The 12,346-nt window shown below is 40.7% G+C and overlaps 1 non-coding gene across 1 annotated transcript; it reads left to right on the top strand.

Annotated features, from left to right (window-relative positions):
- The first annotated feature begins 12,000 nt into the window (after window positions 1-12,000).
- Window positions 12,001-12,107, top strand: LOC112780799 (small nucleolar RNA R71). Its single transcript, XR_003191614.1, has one exon. It is a non-coding gene; the product is annotated as a small nucleolar RNA R71 (small nucleolar RNA).
- Window positions 12,108-12,346: the final 239 nt, after the last annotated feature.

The following is a 12,346-nucleotide window of genomic DNA, read 5'->3' as shown; positions in this document are numbered from 1 at the left end:
CACGTTTAAGCTTCAGTTTAAGGTTAAACTGAAGCTTAAACGTGGAGATAGGAAGGGCAGCCCTGGAGGTCGAACACGTTTAACCTCCAGTTTAAGGTTAAACTGGAGGTTAAACGTGGAAATGGAAGGAGGCATCTTGGAGGTCGAACACGTTTAACCTCCAGTTTAAGGTTAAACTGGAGGTTAAACGTGGAAGCTGAGAAGGGTAGCCCTGGAGGTGTCGAACACGTTTAAGCTCCAGTTTAAGGTTAAACTGGAGCTTAAACGTGGAAATGGAGAAAGCAACCCTGGAGGAGAGTTCTTGGTCGAACACGTTTAAGCTCCAGTTTGAGGTCAAACTGGAGCTTAAACGTGGAAATGGCTCCCTGGTGCTTTTCCCATTCTGGCGTTTAACCTCCAGTTTAAGGTTAAACTGGAGGTTAAACGTGGAATGCTTCTTTGGTGAGACTTTTCATTCTGGCGTTTAACCTCCAGTTTAAGGTTAAACTGGAGGTTAAACTTCAATTCCAGCATTTCTTAGCCTTCCTGATTCTGGCGTTTAAGCTCCAGTTTAGGCTTAAACTGGAACTTAAACTCCACATGTGATATTCAAGCTTCCTTTATTGATTTTGTTGCTTCCTTGCTTAGCCTCTTCTTCCCTGAAATCATCCAAACAATTGCATCAAAGTCTTGCAAAATTTCATGAGAAATCTTCCATTCATAGCATTCAAGTAATATAACTAAAACTCATGGAATTTGCATTAAAATCATACTGTTTGGATGGTTTATTGCTTTGTTCTTCATTTAACCATTTTTGGTTACTTTAAGCTCAAGAAAATGCATAAAACAACTAAAACTAACAGAAAAATGCTAGTGAAACTAGCCTAAGATGCCTTGGCATCAGAGCTTCATCTCAAAGATCCATCAAGACCACTTCTATGAAGTTGTGGCCAAGAAGAAGGTGATCCCTGAGGTCCCCTTTAAGCTCAAAAAGGGTGAATATCCAGAGATCCGACATGAGATTCGAAGAAGAGGTTGGGAAATTCTCACCAACCCCATTCAACAAGTCGGGATCTTAATGGTTCAAGAGTTCTATGCCAATACATGGATCACCAAGAACCATGATCAAAGTGTGAACCCGGACCCAAAGAATTGGCTTACAATGGTTCGGGGGAAATTCTTAGATTTCAGTCCGGAAAATGTACGGTTGGCATTCAACTTGCCCATGATGCAAGGAGATGCACGTCCCTACACTAGAAGGGTCAACTTTGATCAAAGATTGGACCAAGTCCTCATAGACATTTGTGAAGAAGGCACTCAATGGAAGAGAGATTCAAGAGGGATGCCAGTTCAACTAAGAAGGTATGACCTCAAGCCCGTGGCTAGGGGATGGTTGGAGTTCATCCAATGCTCAATCATTCCCACTAGCAACCGGTCTGAAGTTACTATAGACCGGGCTATCATGATCCATAGCATCATGATTGGAGAGGAAGTAGAAGTTCATGAGGTTATATCCCTAGAACTCTACAAGGTGGCGGATAAGTCCTCTACTTTGGCAAGGTTAGCCTTCCCTCATCTCATTTGTCACCTCTGCAATTCAGCTGGAATTGACATAGAGGAAGACATCCTCATTGATGAGGACAAGCGCATCACTAAGAAAAGGATGGAGCAAACAAGAGAGCCCACTCATGAACCTCACCAAAAGCATGAGGAAATTCCTCATCATGAGATTCCTGAGATACCTCAAGGGATACATTTTCCTCCACAAAACTATTGGGAGCAAATCAACACCTCCCTAGGAGAATTAAGTTCCAATATGGGACAACTAAGGGTGGAGCACCAAGAGCATTCCATACTCCTCCATGAAATTAAAGAAGACCAAAGAGTCATGAGGGAGGAGCAGCAAAGGCAAGGAAGAAACATTGAGGAGTTCAAGCACTCCATAAGATCTTCAAGAGGAAGAACAAGCCGCCATCACTAAGGTGGACCCGTTCTTTAAATCTCCTTGCTCCTACTTTTCTGTTTTTTGAAAATTATGCTTTATGTTCTATCTATGTTTGTGTCTTTATTACATGATCATTAGTATCTTAGTGTCTATGCCTTAAAGCTATGAATGTCCTATGAATCCATCACCTTTCTTAAAATGAAAAATGTTTTCTGAAAAAGAAAAAGAAGTACATGAATTTCGAATTTTAAAACAGTTTAATTATTTGGATGTGGTGGCAATGCTTTTTGTCTTTCTGAATGAATGCTTGAACAGTGCATATTTTTGAATTTGTTGTTCATGAATGTTAAAATTGTTGGCTCTTAAAAGAATAATGGAAAATGAGAAATGTTATTGATAATCTGAAAAATCATAAAAATGATTCTTGAAGCAAGAAAAAGCAGTGAAAAGCTTGCAGAAAAAAAAAATATGCAAAAAAATAGAGGCAAAAAATAAAGAAAGAAAAAAAAAGAAAGAAAAAGCAAGTAGAAAAAGCCAATAGCCCTTTAAACCAAAAGGCAAGGGTAAAAAGGATCCAAGACTTTGAGCATCAGTGGATAGGAGGGCCCACAGGAATAAAATCCTAGCCTAAGCAGCTAAACCAAGCTATCCCTAACCATGTGCTTGTGGCGTGAAGGTGTCAAGTGAAAAGCTTGAGACTGAGCGGTTAAAGTCATGGTCCAAAACAATAAGAGTGTGCTTAAGAGCTATGGACACCTCTAATTGGGGACTCTAGCAAAGCTGAGTCACAATTTGAAAAGGTTCACCTAGTTATGTGTCTGTGGCAAAACAAAATTCTTAGGGTCACGACCAAGACTCATAAAGTAACTGTGTTCAAGAATCAACATACTGAACTAGGAGAATCAATAACACTATCTAAATTCTGAGTTCCTATAGATGCCAATCATTCTAAACTTCAAAGGATAAAGTGAGATGCCAAAACTGTTCAGAAGCAAAAAGCTAATAGCCCCGCTCATCTAATTAAGACTGATCTTCATAGATGTTTTAGAATTCATTGTATATTCTCTTCTTTTTATCCTATTTGATTTTCATTTGCTTGGAGACAAGAAACAATTTAAGTTTAGTGTTGTGATGAGCGGATAATTTATACGCATTTTTGCATTGTTTTTAGGTAGTTTTTAGTATGTTTTCGATAGTTTTTATTATATTTTTATTATTTTTTAAATAAAAATCACATTTCTGGACTTTACTATGAGTTTGTGTATTTTTCTGTGATTTCAGGTATTTTCTGGCTGAAATTGAGGGACCTGAGCAAAAATCTTATTCAGAGGCTGAAAAAGGACTGCAGATGCTGTTGGATTCTGACCTCCCTGCACTCGAAGTGGATTTTTTGGAGTTACAGAAGCCCAATTGGTGCGCTTTCAATTGTGTTGGAAAGTAGACATCCTGGGCTTTTCATCAATATATAATAGTTTATACTTTGCCCGAAATTTGATGGCCCAAACCGGCATTCCAAGTCAGGATAAAAATTCTAGCGTCAAAACGCCAGAACTGGCATAAAAGCTGGAGTTAAATGCCCAAATTGGCACAAAAGCTAGCATTTAACTCCAAGAAAAGTCTCTACATGTGAAAGCTTCAACGCTCAGCCCAAGCACACACCAAGTGGGCCCGGAAGTGGATCTCTGCATTAATTACCTATTTCTGTAACCCTAGGTTACTAGTTTTCTATAAATAGGACCTTTTGCTATTGTATTTTCATACTTTTCAGATACTTTTCATCTTTGGAACTTATATGTTCACGTTTGAGGCTGGGCTCACGGCCATGCATAGACGTTTTGTTCTTATGTATTTTCCACGGTGAAGTTTTTACACACCATAGATTAAGGTGTGGAGCTCTGCTGTTCCTCATGAATTAATGGAAAGTACTATTGTTTTTCTATTCAACTCAAGCCTATTTCTTCTGCAAGATATTTATTCGCACTCTGATGCACGGAAAACTTGTCTCATAATAAATTTCCTTCGGCAAGTGTACCGAATTTGTCGTCAAGTAAAAACTCACAATAGAGTGAGGTCGAATCCCATAGGGATTGATTGATCAAGCAACTTTAATTAGAGAAATGTTCTAGTTGAGCGAATCAGAATTTGAGTTGAGAATTACAGAAAATTAAATGGCGGGAAAGTAAATAACAGAAAAGTAAATGCTAGAAATAAGAGCTGGATGTAGATGACGGAAAGTAAATTACAGAATCTTAAATGGGAATGGGGAAATTGCTCATAAAAGTAAATGACAGAAATTAAAGAGAATGGGTAAGATCAGAAATGGGGGGTTCATTGGGCTCAGGAGATGTTGCATTCTCCGGATCAATTTCATTTTCATCTCTTCCTCAATCAATGCACTCATTGATCTCCTTGGCAATCTTAAGTGATCAAATTACAATTTCTTGTAATTCAATCTCTCAAATCTTGATCAATAGCCAATTCCTTGGTCAATTGCTCATGAGAAGAGATGAAGTATGGTCATTGATTATACCACATGCATTTCCCAAATCAAGTGTTGAGAGGATTATAGTCACATATCCATCCAAACCCAATTTAGTCCAGCATGAGAAAGCATTTCTAGCATGATCTCTTCATTCCTCTTTCAAAGTTCAGAAGAGATCCAAGTTTGAATAGCTTCTTTTCTAAGATAACTACCCAATTGGATGAAGATCGAAAGCTTTCAAGTAAAATCAAGAGAAAAGATAGAAGAAGAATAATGAAAACTAGTATTGATCCATCAAATTACAACAGAGCTCCCTAACCCAATGAAAGGGGTTTAGTTGTTCATAGCTCTGGAAAATGAAAACAAAGATGGAGAATACATGATGAAACTAGAAGTGCAGAGAAAGTAAAAATAGAGAGTAGTTCTATACCAAGAGGCTCCCTATAATTTCCAACTCCCAATTTTATTCAAAGCTACTCCTATATATACTACTCTTCTGTTCTTCTAGTTGGCTCTTCAAGTCTTGGGTATGGGCCTTTGGATCTTGAGTTTGAAGCAGTTCTCTTCTTCATTGGGCTTGGCTTTACTTGCAGAGAGAAAGTGTGAAGTGGGCAGAGACTTTAGCTCAGGACGTTAGTGGTGTTAATGTTCAGTGAAAATATGGGTTCGAGAACGTTAGTGACAATCACCTTTTTCACTAACGTTCCTCACCCAAGTAAGAGCTACGTTATCTTCAACGTTAGTGGCACAAACGTTGCCACTAACGTTGCCTCTTTGTCCTTAGCACACGTTATTGGGACTTGCCTTTCCCAATAACGTTGAGAAGTCTCCCCCTTCCCTACGTTAGAGTCCACGTTAACTTAGTTAACATGGCTCTTTTAACGTAGGCTTGCCAACCTTCGAGAACATTAGTGACACTTACCATTGTCACTAACATTCCAAGTGCCCCTATTTCTCACGTTAGAGTGCACGTTAACTAGGTTAACGTGGCTTCTAACGTGGCCATGCTAGCCATCTCCAACGTTAGTGACAAAGTTGAATGTCACTAACGTTGGCTCATCATTCCCTTATCCACGTTAGCTTCCACGTTAACTAAGTTAACGTGGGAGTTAACGTGGCTCATAGTGGCTTATGTGGGCTAATTCCAACATTAGTGACAATGTTGGGTGTCACTAACGTTGGCGATCACCTCCCTTCTTCACGTTAACTTCCACGTTAACTAAGTTAACGTGGGAGTTAACGTGGCTTATTGGGGCTTGTGTGGGTTCCTTCCAACGTTAGTGACAATGTTTGGTGTCACTAACGTTGTCGACCACTTTGTCTCCTCACGTTAGCTTCCACGTTAACTAGGTTAACGTGGAAGTTAACGTGGCTTATTGTGACTTGGCCAACGTTAGTGACAAAGTTGAATGTCACTAACGTTGGCTTCCCCTTTACTTCTTAACGTTAGAGGCCACGTTAACTAAGTTAACGTGGCAACTAACGTGGCCACTTATGAGCTTGGTCTAACGTTAGTGATAATGTTAAGTGCCACTAACGTTGGCTCCATTTCCTTTCTTCCACGTTAGGGTTCACGTTAACTTAGTTAACGTGACTATTAACATGGGCAATGATGGCTTCGAGAGCGTTATTGGCAATTACTTTTCTCATTAACTTTGCAAGTTACTCCCATTCCACGTTAGTGTTAATGTTAGTGTAACTAACGTAGCCACTAATGTGGTTCTTCTTTGCTTCCTTTGTCCTGAAATCAAGCAATAAAGTGTATCAAAGTTCTAGTCCAAGTCATGGGAAATGCAACATCCAATTTGTCCTTAAATTCATGCAAAATCCTCATGAAATCATGTAAAGTGCACAATGTATGCTTGAATCAAGATGTAAGTGAATATCTACCCAAAACTAGCTTATTTCCTAAGGAAATGCATGAAACTACCCTAAAAACATTAAAGAAAAGGTCAGTGAAACTGGCCAAAATGCCTTGGCATCACAACACCAAACTTAAAGCTTGCTTGTCCCTAAGCAAGTACTGGAACAAGAGAATGATGAATGGAATGCCAAGAGAAATGAGTCATTCTTGTGGAAGTCATGTCCCTGGTTTTATGGTGGTTTCATGCATAGCAACTTAGGTTCATTCCTGGCTTTTAGACCTTTATCATGTCCTAGAATACTCACTGTGATTGCATCCCATGAGACTTTTATTCATTAATCCTTTTGTTGTTATTTCAGGGCTTATTTTTGTTCTTAAGCTAAGTGCTCTGTAAGGGGGCAACTCTTTAAAATAAGCTTTCAGCCAACACTCCCAAACCAGTTGGTTCAAGGTGCTAGGTGTTGAAGCACCCTTTGCTCAAGTCTCTCCCCCATACATACACACCACAGGCACATAGTTTATTTATTTTCTTTTCTTGAGACCTTGGTGTCCAGCACCTCTTTGGGTTACTAAATGCTCTGTATTGAGGGTTACTCTTAATAGTGGACTTTCAGCTGATAATCCCGAGTTAGTTAACCCAAGTTACCAAGTGATAAGGCACCCCTAAGAGCTTATTCATCCAAGTAGATCCCTCACACAGGAGCACCACAGACACATGCCTCAAGATTAAAACCATTGGTGCCTAGCCTTATTGCTTACTCTTTTTCTTTTATTTTTCAACCTTTATTGTTCTTTCCCTTTTTCTTATTAGGATCTTCTAATTTAGCTAGTCTCATGGGGTGTTTCTCAAGCACAGTATTCATGACAGATAGTTGTCTTCTCACCTTGTGGTTGAACCAACTTAGCTAACTTATGATCACACCATAAACTCATGAACTTACTCCATAGTATGAACTCCTCTCTGGTCTTTAAAAACACTCATTCTCTTTTCATTTGATTTAAAGGGACAAATATACAAGTAAGCAAAGTAAGGGTGCAGTGACATAAAGACCAGCAAACATAGACCTTTTCAACACAAAAACTTAAAAGACAGAATTTAAAAAGGTTTAAACATAACATGGAAGCAAGTTCTATTTCATACAAGATCTTCCTTATTCAAAGCATAGGAAAAGATGGACCAAAGCAGGAACGTCACCACCTTTTACTCTTGTGGATGCCCATGCTTTCCTCCTTGTTTGTCTTCTTTGTGTCCTCTTGCATTCCCTCGCATCCGTGCCAATCTTGCTTGCTTCTAATCCTCAAGTGCCTTCCTCACTGATTCATGACTCTCTTCCACCTTTTGTCTTTCTTCTTGTGCTAATTCATCCCTCATTTCTTCATACATTGTGATTCCTGGATGCAATATAGGCAGCTGTCCTACCAAGTAACCGAGCCTAGCTTGAGTATTTATATGATGCCCAGTCTCGCTCAGGTAAACTCCTTCTGCGAATGCCCTTTGCTCATCCAATAGTTCTGCCTGTTCTATCTGTCTTCGATGCATCTCATGTATATGTGCACCTTGATATGCTTAGATGTTGATTAGTCTCTGGATGGATTCTTGTTGCTCATTTTGCCTTTGTTCCATCCTGTGGAATGTTTCACTCCATTGTTGCCCTTGACTCAGTTGCTGATCCATCATTTGCTTTTGCCATTCCCCTTGTTGAGTCATCCATCTTGAGAGTGACTCCTCTTGCTGCCCCATCATCTGTAGTTGAAGCTCTCTCTGTGCTCCTTGGCTTTCCAAATATTGTCGAGATAGCCCATCAATGGCTTCCTGCAATTCGTGCATATCCAAGGTGGCTGGTGCTTGCTCCTCTAAGACTTGTCCTTCCACTACTTGAGGGGCTGGCCTCTTCCTTTGCTTCCTTTGAGGCAGGGGGGATGCGGTAGTATGCATTCGTCGAACGGTTATTGGAATGCCCTCTTTTATCCACACGGGATCCTCATCTTCAAACACCACCCCAGCTTTCTTGCATAGTCGGTAAATAGTGCTGGGGTAACCTAACATTCCTCTTGAGTCGCTTTTCTCTGCCATTTTTCTAATGCCTTCTGCTATGAGTTCATGAACCTTGATCTCTCCTCCTTTGAGTATACAGTGTACCAGTGTGGCTCTCTTGAGATTCACCTCCGAGTTGTTCGCTGCTGGGAGGATGGACCTCCTTACAATTTCGAACCACCCTTTTGCTTCCGGGGTGAGATCTGTTCTCTTGATGAACCTTGGTCTCCTATCTGCATATCTTTCCCAGTCAGCTCCTGGTACACAAATGTCTTGCACAATCTGGTCATGATTAGGGTTGTTGTCCATTCTTGAATGGTAACTCTCTTCTTCAAATGGTATGGACCACAGCTTTAATGCCCTCATGACACTCATGGGACCAAAATCCACAATCTTTCCTCTCACAAAGCTTGTATATGACTCATCTGCCTTATCATATCGGACCGCATTTGCATAAAACTCTCTTATAAGATTTGCATTCACCTTAATGACCGGATCAGTGAGGAGCTCCCATATTCTCTTTTCTACCTTCTTTATGATTTCGGGACACTCAGTTTTCCTAACTTGAAATCCCAGCTCATAAATGATCTCCTTATCCACCATCCACCCGTATTGCAATGCATGGTGCAAGCTTCTAAATCTCTGTTCATCATACGGGTGTTGTTCCATAGGTTCCTTTCCCTTCCTTCTTTTAGAGCTCGAAGATGCCATGAATGAGGGTTAATGTGTGAAGTTGGCAATGGTGTGGAGACTTTTGGTTGTTTAAGGTTGAATGCAATGAAGGGAGTGAAAGGGAATCTGAAATGGAGAGGTGTGAAGAGTGGGAATTCGAGTGTGAGGGGTACGTATGCACTAGAACTCACTTATATATGGAGATTGTGAGTGAATGGAGGGTGTGGATTGATGGAATGATTGCTTGATGGACGATTGGGGTTGTGCATGGAAAAAGGACAAGGATCATCACTTTATGAGGATTATTAGTTCGGTCTTCAAGAGTCTCCTCTCTTCAATGTTGCATGGCAACATTTTCCAATGCATTCCTTCTTGAGACAAGTGTGTAGTTTTTCTTCATAAAGTGGCCGAACCTTTTCTCATTTAATTGTCCAATCAATCTCCTTCAATGCTCCTCTCCTTTTCCCTATAAAGATCAAATAAGAAAAGTAAAAAAAAAATAAGCTAAACTTTACGGCTAGAATAATAAAAAGAAGAAAAGATTTTGTTTATTCATGAACTCTAACTAACTAACTACTGTGTATCCTTATATGCACATTGGTGGCACCATGGGGTGACACCAAACTTAGTTTGGAGCACTGTGATGAAAAGTTCTGTTCAAAGCTCCAAGACTAGCATGCTCTGAGTTGCATCCATGCTATCTTGGCATGCTTTGAACACCAAACTTGTTCTTCACTATATACTGCATAACAAGGATTTCACCAAGTGTTTGTCGAGTTTGGGTTGGAATTCATGAATATTGACTTATTCACTATTAAAAGCATATAAAACATGGGTTGCCTCCCATGAAGCGCTTCTTTAGCGTCACTAGCTTGACGTTTCTCCTTCATCAGGGAGGTTGATAATGCTTCAAGTCCTCCCCTCTTGCCTTGGACTTATATCCATTGGTTGTATCAATGATCTCTACATGTTCTAAGGAGAGAACTCTGTTGATAGTGAAGACCTTAGGTAACTGAGATGGTACAGTGGGGAGATCAGGGGGGATATCTGGGAAGTAAGCTGAGATCACTTTATCCCCTGGAGAGAAGTCTTCCGTAGGGATCTTCTTGTTCCTCCACCCCCTTGGTACCTTCTTCTTTGTCCCTTTTGATGTTGCCTTGCTCTTGGTGACTTCTTCTTCTAAGGGAATTTTCTTGTTGTCTTCACATGTCTCTGGTGGTTTAGGTTCCTCCAGCTTTTCCTTGAGTTGTGACAACTGCTTATTTCCTTGTTCATCAACCAAGGGCTTTCCCAGATGGGCTCGTTGTGCTTCAGTGCTTGCTTCCTCTGTCAGCATCTCATTATGATCTTTGCTTGGTTCTTTTTTCTCTTGGTCTGATTCTTGTGAGAGTTTGAAGACATTGAAGCTGAGTCGTTCATCATGGATCCTTAATATTAGCTCCCCTCGCTCCACATCTATGAGTGCTCTGGCTGTAGCTAGGAATGGTCTTCCCAATATGATTGGGTGAGTGTGACTCTCTTCCATGTCCAAGATGACAAAGTCTGTGGGAAGAAAGTACTTCCCAACCTTTACCAATACATTTTCCACCACTCCTATTGCTTGTTTTTGAGTTTTGTCTGCCAGCCTTATGACTACATCTGTGGGCATTATCTCATTGATCTTCAGCCTCTTCACCAGGGATAAGGGCATTAAGTTGATGCTTGCTCCCAAACGGTAGAGTACTTTATCAAACATTGTTTCTCCTATAGCACAGGGGACATGAAAATTCCCTGGATCTTTTCTTTTCATAGGCAACTGTGGTTGAATGAGGGCACTGCACTCCTTGTTCATCACTATAGTTTGGCCTCCCTTGAGTGAGCTTTTCCTGGGAAGCAGCTCCTTCATATACTTGATGTATGCAGGCATTTGTTGAATAGTCTTGATGAATGGTATGTTGACATGCAGAGATGCAAACAAATCTAGAAACCTTGAGTATATTCTCTTCTCCACAGCACCATTGAGCAGTTGGGGAAAAGGTGCATAGAGTCTCAGCAGCTCCTGTTGTGAGATTTCTGGTTCTTGATGATCTTTTTCCTTCTTCTCTACTGAGGTATCTTCAGGTTGTTCTGACAGCTTGCTTGGCTTGTCTTCAGTCTCCTTATCACTTATAGTGACCATCTTGCAATCTTCCCATCTTACTTTCTTTGTTTCACCTCTCGTATTCTTCTCTGTGTCACTTAGGAATCCATCTGTCGGTTTGGGAATTTGATCAGAGAGATACCCCACTTGAGATTCCAACCTCTTGATTGTGTCTCCCTAGTTCTTGAAACTGGCTCGCACTTCCTCCTTGAACACCTTGTTGTCTTGAATCTCCTTGCCTATGCCTTCAAGTAGATTCTCAATCCTTGAGAGTCTGTCATCAAATGATTGTAGATCGTGATTAGAGGTGGAAGGATGAGGTAAGTTATTTTGGTTTTGATATGGATGTGGAGAGGTGTTGTTATTGGGGTGTTGATATGGTCTAGATGTGAAATGTTGGTGGCTTGCATTGTTGGGATTTGGGCGTCTTTGATCAAGGCTTTGGTCTTGTTAATTTTCCCACCCAAAGTTTGGGTGATTCCTCCATCCAGGGTTGTAGGTCTTGGAGTATGGATCATGGTTTTGCCTAGGTGAATTCCCAATGTAGTTGGCTTGCTCCTGACTACCATCTGCTTCTTCATTCACTCCTTCTTAGGTTGTTAATGAAGTGGCAATTGCTGCTACTTGGTTCCTCTCCATCTTCTTGGTGAGGTCAGCCAGCTGCTGGGTAATGAGCTTATTTTGGGCCAGCAGAGCATCTACATTGTTTAGCTCCATTACTCCTCTTGTGTTCCCTCTTTCGAAAGCATAGAAGTAGTCATTCTCTGCTACAGTTTCAATGACATATATGGCCTCCTCAATGGTCTTCTTCTTGTTCAAAGATCCTCCGGATAAATGGTCTACGGCCTTCTTTGACTCATAAGAGAGCCCTTCATAGAAAATGTGCAACTGCACCCATTCATTGAACATATCTGGTGGGCACCTCCTTGTTAGGTCTTTAAACCTCTCCCATGCTTCATATAGAGTCTCACCATCTTGTTGCCTGAAAGTTTAGACCTTAGCTCTCAACCTATTGATTCGTTGAGGGGGGTAAAATCTTGCTAAGAATTTATTCACCACATCTTCCCAAGTTGTCAAGCTCTCCTTTGGGAAAGACTCTAGCCACTTGGCTGCCTTATTCTTGAGTGAGAATGGAAATAAGAGCAGTCTATAGGCGTCAGGATGAACACCATTAGACTTCACTGTGTCACATATTCTCAGGAAGGTGGTTAGATGTTGATTGGGGTCTTCTTGGACACTTCCTCCGAATG

Source organism: Arachis hypogaea, chromosome 19 (assembly GCF_003086295.3).
Source record: "Arachis hypogaea cultivar Tifrunner chromosome 19, arahy.Tifrunner.gnm2.J5K5, whole genome shotgun sequence".
NCBI classification, from domain to species: Eukaryota; Viridiplantae; Streptophyta; class Magnoliopsida; order Fabales; family Fabaceae; genus Arachis; species Arachis hypogaea.
This window is presented reverse-complemented; position numbering and strand designations above follow the sequence as displayed.